Source organism: Astatotilapia calliptera, chromosome 18, assembly GCF_964374335.1.
Source record: "Astatotilapia calliptera chromosome 18, fAstCal68.1, whole genome shotgun sequence".
Lineage (NCBI taxonomy): Eukaryota > Metazoa > Chordata > Actinopteri > Cichliformes > Cichlidae > Astatotilapia > Astatotilapia calliptera.
Window position 1 is genome coordinate 30257536 of NC_137439.1, and position 15663 is coordinate 30273198.

Sequence of the window (15663 nt, forward strand, 5' to 3'; positions counted from 1 at the left end):
AAACATGAGTGCAGTGGCAAAAGGATAGATTAACAGAATTGGGAGGAGAAACAGGCCAGGCTTTGGCTTGAAATTTTACAGCTTGACCTCTCGTTCTGTCCTTATCCTGAGAAGAAGCTTAAAGGACAGTCGATCTCCTGATGAAGACAGAAGACAGACAGAACATCGTGGACTTGAAGAGTTGGCAACTGACCTAAAATTTCAAATTCAAATTTTATTTGTCACATACACAGTCATACACAGTACGATATGCAGTGAAATGCTTAGACAACTGCTCGTGACCTAAAGAAAAAAGAAAGGGCTATGAATAAGATAGGAAATAAATATGAAAATTAAAAAGGGTAAATTTAACTAGGAAGGAATAAAATAAAATATAAAAATTAAAGTTAAAAATGAAATAACTGTACAACACAAATTAGAATGAAGGGTAAATTTAACTGGGAAAGAATAAGATAAAATATATAAATTAAAGTTGAAAATAAAATAACTGTACAACAAAATACACAATACACAGCATAGAAATATATAAGAATGTATGAAGAAATATAAATATATATATATACACAATAACAGCAGCTGTACAAGTATTAACTGGAAATGAAGAATACAGTTACCAGTGTTGTGCAATCCACATTATGTCTTGTGCAGTGCAAATATGCTTAAAGTGATTTAAGTGATGAAGTGAAAACAATGTCTAGAATGTCCAGTGTGTGTGTAAGAACTGTATGTGTGGGTCAGTACTGTGTGGTGGTGTGATTGAGAGACCGTATCGCCTGCGGGAAGAAGCTCCTCCTCAGTCTCTCTGTGTTGGTCTTCAGGGAGCGGAATCGCTTTCCTGACCTCAACAGAGAGAACAGTCTGTTGTTGGGATGGCTGAGGTCCTTCACGATATTCCTGGCCTTGGTCCAGCACCGCCTGCTGTAGATTGAGTGCAGGTCAGGGAGCTCGGAGCGGATGGTGCGCTCAGCTGATCGCACAACCCTTTGTAGAGCTCGTCTGTCCTGCATGGTGCTGTTCCCGAACCAGGTTAAGATGTTTCCCGTCAGGATGCTCTCTATGGTGCACGAGTAAAAGTTCCTGAGCACCTTGGAAGGCAGTTGGAAGTCTCTCAAGCGTCTGAGGTGGTAGAGACGCTGTCGGGCCTTTTTCACCACGGTGTTGATGTGACAGGACCATGACAGGTCCTGCGTGATGTGAACTCCGAGGTATTTGAAGCTGTCCACTCTCTCCACTGGGCACTCGTTGATGACGGGGGTCTGGTAGTTCCTCTCCTGCTTAGTGCTGAAGTCCACTGTTCTGTCCTCACTAGATGTGGGCGTGATTTAGCTTATCCAGTTTGACAGACAGTGAACAGAATGAGAAGAAGAGAATGCTTTGAACTGAGATTCTTCTTTACTTCGATCTGCATCTCCAGTTTACAGGCCATGTTACTGAGGCTTCTTATACATGGTATCCTTTATCCATTTTCATTACTCTCCTTTCTCTTTTCTTTTTGTAAAACTAAATAAACACAAAACAGATAATTACCTTCTCATTCACTGAACATACATAATGTACTAATTGAAACTTAGTTTTCATGACAACCAGCAAAAAACATAAATCTTAAGGTTGCCGAAATTAAACATAAACATCACCTTCAGTTAACTAGCATTATTGATCATAGCAAGTTAGCAAACACATGCTAATATACAGTCGCTAGCACACAAGTAGCTTTACAAATGAGTAATGACCACACAGCTGAAATAGTAACTCAGTATATGCACATTACACATGCATCACAAATCAGATAGTTAAGGTTATAGTATGTAATGAAAACTTACAGGCATGCGTGGGCAAAAGTTTCACCTCCACTGAGCACTTGCAGCAAACTAGCTGGGCATAACAACTTCCCAAGTACCAACTGTGGCCACAAGAGGGTGCCAAATCATACAAACAAAAGCATATTACCACATTAAAGTTATACCAACACACTCCCCGCCTGGTATAAATTATTTTATACCACTACTTCTTTTACTTTACTTTTTAGTTTCCTGTATACCTCAGTCTTTCTTTATAGTTTCCTTGGGGAACAGAAGGATGAGCTGAGAAACTGGACGTAGGTAAATCCGTGGAGCACCTTGTTTCACAACCCTAACCTCCACCTTTCTGATTTTATTATCTTGACTAGGAATGTTCTTAACAATGAGACCAATAGGCCATTCATTTCGCTTGGTTTGGTCATCCTTCAGTAAGACAATGTCTCCGACTTGCATGTCCCTTTTGTCATTGATCCACTTCTTTCTGGACTGCAGTGTTGTCAAATATTCTTGTCGCCATCGTTTCCAAAAGATGTCGGCTAGACATTGGACATGTCGCCACTGTTTCCTGTATAGGTCTTTCAAGTCAAACACCCCTTCGGGAGCAGACACAACGTTTGCTTTCTGAGTAAGAAGCATTGCTGGTGTCAAGACTGTCGGTGACTCTGGATCTGTACTCACCGGAACCAATGGCCGAGCATTCATAATTGCCATCACTTCTGCCATCAAGGTGACAAGGACTTCATGAGAAAGACGGGTAGGCCCAGACTGCAGCAGCATGGCATCTAAGATCCGACGAGCAACACCAATCATTCTTTCCCATGAGCCTCCCATATGGGATGAGTGTGGTGCATTAAAGGTCCATGAGCAGCCTTCATTACTAAGGTAATTTCGGACCTCTGAGTCGTCTCACTAAAAAGCCCTTTGCATAGCGGCTGATCCCACGCACCCAATGCAAAGCTTCTTCAAGCTGCTGCCGTCGGGGAGGAGACTGCGGAGTCTCCAGGCCAGGACCAGCAGGCTGAAGGACAGCTTCATCCATCAGGCTGTCAGGAAGCTTAACTCCCTCCCGATTCTGCCCCCTCTCCCCTCTCTCCTCCACGGTCTCACTGAACTCTGTCACACACACTCACACACACACACTCTCTGACTCACTCACTGGCCTGCACCAGTTACCAGTCACTTTGTGGAGCATTGGACTGCCATTACCTCATAAGACTTTGTGTTACACTATCTCATACCGTACATTACCAAAATCTCCATTTGCACTATTTGACTATTTGCACTACTCTGCCTGGTTTGCACTCAATGTCATTTACCCTTATATTGTATATTGTATAGCTTTCTTGTTATATGTAAAATTGTATTATATTATTTAATTTTTTTTACTTTAAAATATTTTACTTGCATTTTTAATCACTCTTATATTTAAATGTTCATTTTCTATTTTATCTAGGGATTGAGAGTAACGAAGTTTCTATTCTCTGTATGTCCTGTACATGTGGCAGAATTGACAATAAAGTTGACTTTGACTTTGACTTTGACTTCTGTAAAGATCCTTAACTCTCTACAGGCACCGACGAAGTTGGTTCCACGGTCAGACCTGAGAACCTTGGAAGGTCCTCGTATGGCAAAAAACCTTCTTAAGGCGTTAATAAAGCTTGAGGTGGACATGGATTCAATCACCTCTATATGCACTGCTCGTGTTCCTAGGCACGTAAACAACACTGCCCATCGCTTGTTTTCTGCTGTGCCTCCTCTTGTTCGTCGTGACACTACACTCCATGGTCCAAAGACATCTAGACCAACTCTGGTGAACGGGGGTTCTATGGAAAGCCTATCCTCAGGCAAGTCAGACATCTTTTGCTCTTGAGGCTTTCCTCTGAGTTTGCGGCATATGACACATCCATAGATCAAGCTAGAAACCAGCTTTCTTACGCCAATTATCCACAAACCGGCTGAGCGAAGTGCCCCCTCAGTTAAGTGGCGACCTTGGTGGGCAACTTCCTGGTGATGATGTCTCACTAACAAAGTTGTCACATGGTGTCTCTTTGGGAGTATGACTGGGTGTTTTTCATCATATGGAAGGTCAGCTGAAGAGAGCCGTCCACCTACTCTAAGCACTCCATCCTGATCGATAAAGGGGTTCAACCTCCACAGAGGACTTGCTTCGGAAATTTGTTTCCCTCTCTCCAATTGTCTCACTTCTTCCGTGAATACTAACTGTTGAACACTCCAGATCACTCTAAATTTTGCCTGTGTTTGTGGATTTTGAGGGACTTGTTTTGAAAGCCTGGACCTGCATCTTGCCACGCTGATGAGCTTCGCCATTCCATTTATCAGAGTTTTCCATGAGGAGAACCGTTCAAATCTCTGTGGACTGAGAGGTCTATCAGTAGCCTTAGTTGTCAGGGTGCTGACTTCTGGGCGAATCTCTGCATCGTGCTGTGGTTCAACAAGGTCAAACTTATTTAATGTCACTGATGGGGATACCTGTTGTTGGGCCTGCTTTAGGAACTGAGGACCAATGAACCAGCTTGTTTTGTGCAGGAGACTTGCTGCAATCGGCCTTGTTGCGATGTCAGCTGGGTTGTTTTCTGTTGCAACATAATTCCACTGTGTGCATGTAGTGGACTTCCTAATTCTGGAGACTCTGTTGGACACATAGATGTAAAACCTTCGCGAAGCATTATAGATGTAGCCTAGCACAATCTTGCTGTCTGTGTAATACCTTACGGCATGCAGCTCAAGGTCCATCTCCTGACAAATGAGCTCTGCCACCTCTACAGCAAGAACTGCAGCACACAGCTCCAATCGGGGGATGGTATGTGCAGGCTTGGGTGCTAGCTTGGATTTACCCATGACAAACCCGATGAAGCACTGTCCTTGTTTATCAATAGCTCGTATGTAGGCAACTGCTGCAATAGCCATTGACGAGGCATCTGAGAAGACACAAAGCTCTTGGTGCTGCATGGAGGACAGAGAAGACGGAATATAAGGCCTGGGTATGTGCAGAAGCTCTACCTCTGACAGGGAGTCTTTCCATGCATTCCATTGTCTTTCTTTGGCAGGTGGAAGAGGATCATCCCATTCACATGGTTCTGTGGTAAGTTCTCTGATGAGGGCTTTGCCTTGGACAGTGATGGGAGCAATAAAACCTAACGGTCATACAAGCTGTTGACTGTAGAGAGTATGCCTCGCTTAGTGAAGGGTCTTTCTTCCTTGGAAACTTGGAAGGTGAAAGAATCTGATTCAAGACTCCAGCTCAGTCCAAGGCTACGCTGAACAGGAAGAGGATCTGTCCCTAGGTCTAGGTTTTTCAGGTCCTTGGCCAGATCATCAGCTGGAAATGCATCCATTACCTTGCTACTGTTTGAGGCAATTTTGTGTAGCCGTAAATTGGACTCAGCTAACATCTTCTGTGTTCTTTGAAGAAGACTGATGGCTTCTGTTTCTGTAGGGAGTGAAGTCAGACCGTCGTCGACATAAAGGTTTCTGGCAACAAACTCCCTTGCATCTTTGCTGTGCTCTGCCTCGCCTGCTTGAGCTGCTTTTCTCAGCCCATAGATCGCCACAGCTGGTGAGGGGCTATTGTCAAACACATGCACTGTCATGCGGAACTCTGTCACATCTTTTGTGAGGTCATTTTCTCGGTACCAGAGAAAACGTAGGTAGTTCCAGTGATCTTCCCTTACAGTAAAGCAGTAGAACATCTGTTCCACGTCTGCAGTTATTGCTATAAGCTCTTTTCGAAACCGCAGTAGCACTCCAACCTAAGTGTTGTTCAAGTCTGGACCACTTAAAAGGACATCATTCAATGACACCCCCTCGTGTTTGGCGCTCAAGTCAAAAACTACCCGTATTTGTCCAGGCTTTTGCGGATGGTATACTCCAAACAATGGAAGATACCAGCACTCTTCCTCAGGCTTCAAAGCAGGTGCTAACTCTGCTTGCTGACTGTCAAACATCTTCTGCATGAACTTAACAAAGTGATCTCTCATGTCTGCCTTCCTGTCGAGACTCCGCTTGAGAGTATGCAGTCGTTTGAGAGCTTGCTGGCGGTTGTTTGGCAGTCGCTGCCTATGTGTTACAAAGGGCAGAGGCGCGACCCAACTATTAGAGTTGTCTTGGTACATCTCACTTTGCATGATCTTGAGGAAACGTTCATCTTCCAGTGAAGGTCCGGGTCTCTCATCATCTTCGCTCTTGATGAACACTGTATCACCGAGCTTGTCTGTTTTGACCCCGTGATAAGTATCCATGTGGCTTTGAGTAGTGCATCTCTGCTGGACTGTTAACAGCTTTTCCTTTGCATTCATACTGTTGAAGCACGGGCTGAGATATGATGGTCTCCCATTGAGCAGCACGTTAGTTTTATAGGTTCTCACAGCAGAGCTCGGCTTATGCGTGCGCCCCAAACAGACATCTCCTATGACTACCCAGCCAAGGTCGAGCCGTTGAGCAAATGGAGCATCTGCTGGTCCATTGTGTTGTTCTCTCACTTTATGCAAATTCAACACATCCCTTCCTAGGAGCAGAAGGATTTGTGCGTCTGAATTGATGGGAGGGATTTTGTGTGCAATGTCTTTCAAGTGAGGAAAATGTTGTGCAACTTCAGGAGAGGGTATCTCAGACCGGTCCTCTGGAATCATATCACATTCCAGCAATGGAGGTAGAGGTACCTTGGTGTTGCCATCAATCGACTCTATGATGAAGTGTTTGGCTCGCTTTCCACTCATTTCCATTATGCCTGAGCACGTCTTGAGTGTGTATGTCTCTGTGTTCCCGTCCACCTCGAAGATGTCAAAAAACATGGATCGTGCGAGAGAGCGATTGCTCTGATCATCTAAGACTGCATATAGTTTGATTGCTTTCTCTCTCTTGCCAGAAGGATAAACCAGAGCTAGACAGATTTTGGCACAAGACCTGGGGCTATGCCAATCTCCACAGACTTCAGTGCACATGGCTTTAGCTGAGGTTGACACTGGCATGGCTTGAGGCTCCCCGCCATGCTTTCCTGTCTCTAGTGGCAGTCTGAAGTCGTGAGGGGGTGGGCCTGGATGCAAAGCCGAGATGTGCTTGTCGCTTTCACATTCCTTACAAGTAATTTTGGCTGTGCAGTTCTTTGCTAGATGCTTGGTGGATCCACAACATCTGAAGCATATGTTCTTCTCCTTTAGGTAAGCTTTTCTTTCTTCAAGAGACTTACTACGAAAACTGCGACATTTCCTAAGAGGGTGTGGTTTCCTATGGAGAGGACACTGCTTGTCTGGGTCATCCCACTTATCCAATTCACTTACCCCCAGTTCACATGACACATCTGTCTTTCTTACTGATATCTGTGTTCTGTTGTACCTTATAGGTCGTTCAGCTTTCCCTACTCCTGTTGAGAGAAAAAAGAAGCTGGGATCATTCCTGATTCTTGCTTGTTCTCGTACAAACTGGGAAAAGACAGAGAAAGGTGGGAAGGCAACGTTGTGGTTTGTTTTGAACTTGGATGCACATGAAATCCACTTCTCTTGCAATGTGTGTGGTAGTTTCTCTACAATAGGATTGACACCACGTGCTGTGTCGAGAAAAGCGAGCCCAGGTGAGTGCCCTTCTGCTTTGGCGAGTTCCAGTTCAAGTAAGAGGTCACCAAGTTCCCTCAGCCTGCTGTTGTCTTTGGCAGATATTTTTGCAAAGTCTTCCATTTTCTTAAAGAGGGCATGTTCAATCACCTCTGGAGCTCCATATGACTCCTCCAAGCGCTGCCAAACCATTTCAAGGCTTGCAGCAACATTATAAATTTGCGCAGCGCTGACTCTCCTTGCTTGCTCAGACGACTGTGGTCCTAACCATTTTATAAGGAGGTCAAGTTCCTCTCTAGGTGACAAAGACAAGTCCTTGATTACATTTAAGAAGGAAGATTTCCATGTCCGGTAGTTTTGGGGTTCGTCGTCAAATTTCTGTATAGTAGTTGACACAAGCTCTCGTCTCATTAAATATTTTGCCACATCTGTTATAGCAGATGAGTTATTGTGGGTAGGTGGTATTGGCGTGAGTGGTTCAAACTGATGTGCTGGACTTGTGTATGTCCCATGATCGTGGTGATCGCTGGGTGGATGTTGCGGTCTAAGCTCCTGATGTGTGAGGTCCTCCTCTTTCCACAAGGGTGCTTTGGGTAGAGCCACAGATGAGCTTGGATATCCTTTTTTAAGGTATGGTGATGACTGTGTGTTATCTTCAGCAGGAGTATTTTCTTGAATATTTTGCACATATGACTGACTGTCAATGTAATCTTGAACTCTTTGCTTACAGTCTGTAGGGATGATTGGGAGTTGCCCGCTTTTCTGGGAATTTTGTTCCTCCAGCTGAACAGCTGCCTCTAAGACCTGTGCTTCAGCTGATGCAGCAGCAGCCATTTTCTTCACCTGTAGAATATGCAGCTGTGCTTGGATTTGAGCTTGTTGTTTCATAGCTTCCGCTTCTTGTTCCGCATAAGCCAACTGCGCTTGTGCAGCCTCTGCTTTGGCACGTGCCCTGAGCGCTGCAACGCTTGCTGTTGACCTGTTGGAAAGTTTTGAGCTGGAACAGTATGATCTTGTCTCCAGAGATCCAAGTGTCTCTACCTGCTGGGCTTGGTTAGCTGATGGCTCAGACATTGTGAATACAGTAGCCGCCTTGAATGGTGAAATCTGCTGAATTGTAAGCCTTTTTACTGTTCTGTCCTCACTAGATGTGGGCGTGATTTAGCTTATCCAGTTTGACAGAGAGTGAACAGAATGAGAAGAAGAGAATGCTTTGAACTGAGATTCTTCTTTACTTCGATCTGCATCTCCAGTTTACAGGCCATGTTACTGAGGCTTCTTATACATGGTATCCTTTATCCATTTTCATTACTCTCCTTTCTCTTTTCTTTTTGTAAAACTAAATAAACACAAAACAGATAATTACCTTCTCATTCACTGAACATACATAATGTACTAATTGAAACTTAGTTTTCATGACAACCAGCAAAAAACATAAATCTTAAGGTTGCCGAAATTAAACATAAACATCACCTTCAGTTAACTAGCATTATTGATCATAGCAAGTTAGCAAACACATGCTAATATACAGTCGCTAGCACACAAGTAGCTTTACAAATGAGTAATGACCACACAGCTGAAATAGTAACTCAGTATATGCACATTACACATGCATCACAAATCAGATAGTTAAGGTTATAGTATGTAATGAAAACTTACAGGCATGCGTGGGCAAAAGTTTCACCTCCACTGAGCACTTGCAGCAAACTAGCTGGGCATAACAACTTCCCAAGTACCAACTGTGGCCACAAGAGGGTGCCAAATCATACAAACAAAAGCATATTACCACATTAAAGTTATACCAACACATCCACTATCAGCTCCTTTGTCTTACTGACATTTAGAAGGAGGTTGTTCCTCTGGCACCAGTTCTCCAGATTCCTAATCTCCTTCAGGTAGGCCGTCTCGTTGTTATCAGAGATCAGGCCCACCACGACGGTGTCGTCAGCAAACTTGATGATGGTGGTGGAGCTGGTAGTGGCCACACAGTCATATGTGTACAAAAAGTACAGCAGGGGGCTCAGAACAAACCCCTGGGGGGCTCTAGTGCTGAGAGTGGTGGAGGCTGAGACATGTCCGCCCATCCTTACCGCCTGTGGTCTGCCAGTTAGGAAGTTGGAGATCCACTGACACATAGATGAGCTGAGTCCCAGATGCTCCAGCTTGGTGGTGAGTGTGGAGGGAATTATGGTATTAAATGCAGAGCTGTAGTCTATGAAGAGCATTTTAACATAATTCCCCCTTCTAGTGTCCAAGTGAGTAAGTGATGTGTGGAGGAGATGAGAGATGGCATCGTCTGTGGAACGATTTGGACGGTAAGCGAACTGTAGTGGGTCCAGTGTGTCTGGTAGTGAAGAAATGATGAAGTCTCTGACCAGGCGTTCAAAGCACTTCATCACTACTGAGGTGAGGGCTACAGGGCGATAGTCATTGAGAGAAGCAGGGCGGGGTTTCTTCGGGACAGGAACAATGGACTCTTTGAAGCATGTGGGGATCACCGACTGAGATAAAGAGATGTTGAATATCTCAGTGAACACAGGAGCTAGCTGGTATGAGCAGTCTCTGAGGATACGACCTGGGATGCCGTCTGGTCCTGCTGCTTTCCTGGTGTTCACTTTCTTGAAGGCTCTCCTTCAAGACCTATAACACTGAAGGGTCAAGCAGCAGCATGTATGAATACCACTGATGGAAAATGAGCTTTGAATTACAAGCTGGAAACTTGACGAGTGACATGACTGTTTGAAGGCACTGGACGTGATATTTGCCATGCTGGGAGTTAACCTACAAGAAAAGACTGAAAGATCAACAGAGAAGAAACAGAGAAGAAGAAACAGCTGAGTGGGACTGTGTTTGCTGGAGATTTGAAGGCCACACAGGACACTGTGAGAAGAGGGACAGGGACCAGTGAGAGGTCAAGCCCGGACGAGTTCGAGTGAGAGAGTACAGGATATAATTGGATTGAAAATGGAAGCTGAAATCATGGAGGTTTAGAAATGTCCACCACATCACAACAAAAAAAAGAAAAGAAAAAAGAAAAGACCGAGAAAAATAAATACATGAATTAACAATTACGTGAATGAATAGAAAACACACATACACAAATTGTTACATGTGAAATTATTTTTGGAAATAATCAGAAGTGAGACAGTTTGAATCCACAGCTCAGTGCAAAGAGGCATGAATTAAACCTGATTAGAAAATACACATGCAATGAAGAAGCAGCTTACACTCGACATTAATATGACCACATAACATAAATGCAATGAAGAACACGCTTACACTTAGGAATGAGAATACTTCTCGGTGCAAAGCAGACCTGGATCAATTTTCCACATGCAGCAGTCGGAAGAAAGTTATAGGTTAACATCACTGGAAACGTTCAGGCAAGTTTCTGGTTGAAGTGTTTACAGCGCAGTGTGTCACTAAACCTCACCAGTGAGCTCTAACTCCTGGCTGAACACAGAGGAATGCTGTTATTTAATGTGGGAAATCAAAATTTGGGTTAGCAAATTTGGGAAAGAGAAAACTGACTGTTTAGTCTGAAACACTGCGAAAAGAAACATATACACAAACAGAAAGTGCATTAACCTCATGAAGCTCATGAAGATTAGACGGCATCTTTAGCACGTGAGAAATAAAAATAATTTAATAAGGTGGTAATGTCTAAACATGCATTTCTTTTGACACGGCAACTTCTTGAGAGATGACTTAGTATGCAAAGTAGTTGAATGACTCGGGACAGGAAAAGAAAAAGAGGAACTTGAGTTTCCTGTCTGACTGTAGGCGTGAAGCTTGCACTGGAAGAGACACTGTGACTGTGTGGCGTTTAACAAGATTTTCTGTGTATTGAGCAGGTGAACATGTGGCAGGTGATTTTGTTTTGTGCTTTGATGAGCTAATAATCAGCTCTCTTTTTTCTCATTTTTGTTCTAAGCAGGCCTGCAAGATTGAATTAACAGCGCTGTAAAAATTTCCGGGAGAACAAATATAAGGTGACCTTTTCCAGATTACAACTGGCTGAGGAGAAGGCTACCTGTGGGAACCTGATCAGGTTGTAAGTCCTTGTCTAAAAGGATTGCGGTCAATCCAGTCCAAGAGCATAAAGAACTCTTTTCCTAAAAAACAAAATAAAACAAATGAATGAGCTCATGTTGCTGAGGGTGGAGAATCTGATTATTTGCGCGGGAGTCTCCACTATCAGCAATATCTCGTGTGAATGCGTGTGAGTGAATGTGTGTGACTGGACCAAGGTTAGGATGAATAAATGTGGACAAACAATTTACCATGCCAGCAAGAGAAAGGGGATGCTTTGCTTTGTTTTGCTTTTGCCATGAGGAGTGGAAGACTTAATTCTGGGGATGCTGGTGTTTGCTTTGAGAAAATTTCTGGGGTTAGATTATGGTATTACATTATATTGTTGGGAGAATGCCAAATGCTAAAGGGGAAACATTTTTTGAATATAACTCATGTTACCATTAACTGAAGAAACACATGACTGATAACTGTCCTGTTTTAGGTTTTCTTTCTTATAACACAGATTGGATCATAAGTGGGGAAAACTGAGTATGAAATGTGAAGATCAGGTTAACACACAGGTTTTGTTTCTAGGAAGTTCCAAGGATGCTGGCTCTGGATGGAGTCAGGAGTTCGAAAAGATTTGACATGATGATTAAATTGATTTCATCCCTTAAACACATGTTTGCAGGCCTGGAGCAGATATACCTGAGAGGAGGATCGCTGATGTGTTTAGTCAAATAATATGACTAACCTTTTTTCTTTTAATTTCCTAAGCTCTGGTGAAGCATTTTCAGTTTGTGACACATAAGAGGTGTCAAAAGGGGGGAATTTCAGGTTTAATTTGAAATAATGGGTTTTTATGATTCAGGTGCGGTAAAACTTATGCATAAGTGATTGCTTATATGCTTAAGCTTAACTGATTGAAAATCTCTGACTTGGGTTGGATGTATTTTAGTAGATTAAGCATTTATAATCATTGTATACATACATTGCATGATTGTGCTCATTAACAGAGTTGATGTTCAGTCCATTTAAGGTCATAAGCTTCAATGAGCGCGATGTCTCAGTCGATATATTGTGTAAGTGACTTGGAGCATAGAAGGATAAACTGCGTACACACGATTTAAACATAGGCCAGGCCAAAGGCCTGGAATTCATTAAGCTTTTAACTGTACAGCTTTTAACTTGCAGGTATGGCGTGGAGTGTAGTGAATGAATGCATAACAGGCTTACATACACAAACATCACATAGGTTTATTTTCTAGGGTAAAGGTGGAACACATCTTCCTTTGTCTTTGCTTAGCAACTAGTGATGTAGAAGGTGTTAAAGATAAGCATGCCATGAATAAGTCAACAGCAAACGTGTGGGGGTGAGACGGCTGAAACAAAAATGTTGCAGAAACTTGTCTAACTGTCTTAACTGTAACTTTTGCACGTTATGTATCTGCTGGAAGCAAAAAGAGGCGTAAATCCTGATAGACAAAATTTTGGAGTGTGCTTTCTAGCGGAGATTTATGCTGATATGAGGATGGTGTATATTTTACCCTAGGTGTGTTTAATAAAATTAAAAGTGTTGCTCACACACATAAAGAGCATTGAGATTAAGTAAATTAAGATTAAGTAAAGTTAATATAAAGGATAGAGCCCAGAACATGATATTGTGAACCAACTTTGAATAATTAAAGGACCTTAGATGAACACGGTAGATTAGTGAGGTTTAGCAGAGAGAGGCGTTTTGTTTTCTATCCTTTACAGGAGAAGATTTCAGGACCACAGCGACACAGGGGTGGCGAGAATCCTGGAAGCCCGAGACCAAACGGAACCAACCAGAGAAAGGGGAACCCCAAAAAGAAGAACAGAGCACAAAGACACCTACGTAGTTGTTTACATTGCAAAGAAGATCAAAAGTATGAGGTGCCGTAAGGGACATTATTACTGAAACGCTCTCACACACACTACTGAAATTTTAGCTCTCACACACACTACTGAAACGCTCTCACACACACTACTGAAATTTTAGCTCTCACACACACTACTGAAACGCTCTCACACACACTACTGAAACGCTCTCACACACACAACTGAAATTTTAGCTCTCACACACACAATTGAAACGCTCTCACACACACTACTGAAACGCTCTCACACACACTACTGAAACGCTCTCACACACACTACTGAAACGCTCTCACACACACTACTGAAACGCTCTCACACACACTACTGAAACGCTCTCACACACACTACTGAAACGCTCTCACACACACTACTGAAACGCTCTCACACACACTACTGAAACGCTCTCACACACACTACCGAAATTTTAGCTCTCACACACACTACTGAAACGCTCTCACACACACAACTGAAACGCTCTCACACACACTACTGAAACGCTCTCACACACACTACTGAAACGCTCTCACACACACAACTGAAACGCTCTCACACACACCACTGAAACGCTCTCACACACACTACTGAAACGCTCTCACACACACTACTGAAACGCTCTCACACACACCACTGAAACCAGAGGCATTTCTGCTGAACAGGAAGTTGTTTCCTGACAAGGAAACTGATGGAAAAAGTGGTATATTTCAAAACACTACAAGGATTTCTACTCAGCAACCTGCTAGTACAGCAGTCCCCAACCTTTTTTGCGCCACGTAAACGATATAAAAATAAAAAAACGATAAATACCATGAAAACCATAAATAGAAATGTGTTCGAATTTTTGTGGAGGAATAAAACCCATTACATAGAAAGATCTCAGCTTGTGAAGGGATACAATAAAGGTGGTATCAAAACTCCAGAATTGGAATTTATGGTTGGCACCCTTAGAATTAAATGGTTAAAATCTTGTCTGTCACAGCCAGACTCTACTTAGCTCCACATCCCATGATTCTTGTTTAATAAAATAGTATACAGGATTAGACTTTATTTTGAAATGTGATTTTGCGGCAAATAAAATCCCCATAAAGATATCAAACTTTCCAAAACAGACGTTGCATTTTTGGGAAAATGAGATTTACCCACAACTTCTCCCCATAATTCAACCTTATGGAATAATAGGGTAATAACACTTAATCAAAAATCAATTTTCAAGAGTGACTGGTTTGAACAAAAATATTATATTCATAACAGATTTGTTGGATGATAACGGTGTCATTCTAAGTTACACAGACTTTTCAGAAAAATATTGTCTAAACTGTTCTCAAAGAGAATATAACAAATTTTGTGAACTGTTCCCACTGCCTCTGCTTCATTTGATTAAAATTTTTATGATATACAATAATTTCTCATCAGTGCTCCCAAATTTATTGCTAGGGCAATGTCAGCTGTTTGATAAAAATGCAATAAGAAATTTGTTAGTAGTTTCTTCAAAGACAAAATATTTCATAGTTACAACAGAATGGTTACATGGCATGGTTCTAATTTAGTTATTTCATATACACTGGATAAAGCATACTAAAAATTTATGAAATAGCCTATTCTACCTAAAGTTAAAGAAACACACTTTAAACAAAACTAATACTGTGGCAGAATTTCTAAAAAAAAGAGATTTGGCTTTGAGGTGGATCAGTGTTCTTTTTGTACTGATGAAAATGAAACCCTAGAACATCTTTTTTTTCCCTATGCCCTATCACACAATGTATTTGGTGCAACTTAAAAAAATGGATTTCCCTAAATATTAATGATGTGCCACTGTTTGAATTACATCATAATTTTTTTATATGGATCATCTAGCATTGGATGTCTCAGACATTATTAACATCATCATACTTTTGAGTAAATATCATATCCATTGTGCTAAATGGAGGAACGCTAAGCCTTCTCTCCCTGGTTTTATTGATGATTTTAAGATATTTTTCTTTGCTAAAAAAGACAAAAAGCACATATGCCAAAAAAATAACCAGGATAATGCACGTCTCCCGCTATTCAAAATTTTGACTTATGCTGAGGCTAATATATTGTTAAGTAATGCAGCTGTCTCACTAAGGTCCAGAATCGATTTGTTCCACGATTCGATTCAATTCAATTCAATTTGATTATGGGGAATTTTGACAGTCAGAAATATTATAATTCAGATCAGTACATTTACATATTTTTGTATTTAAAAAAAGGAAGCTGACACACGCAAGACTTTATCAAAGGTGTGAGCATCACAGCAGATGCCTTTGTGTCAAAGTAGCTGAAGATAAAACACATAAAAACATGAAGGTGGTTTTCCTGGCCTGGGATTTTATAAAAAATATTCTGCAGTACATCAAAAACGA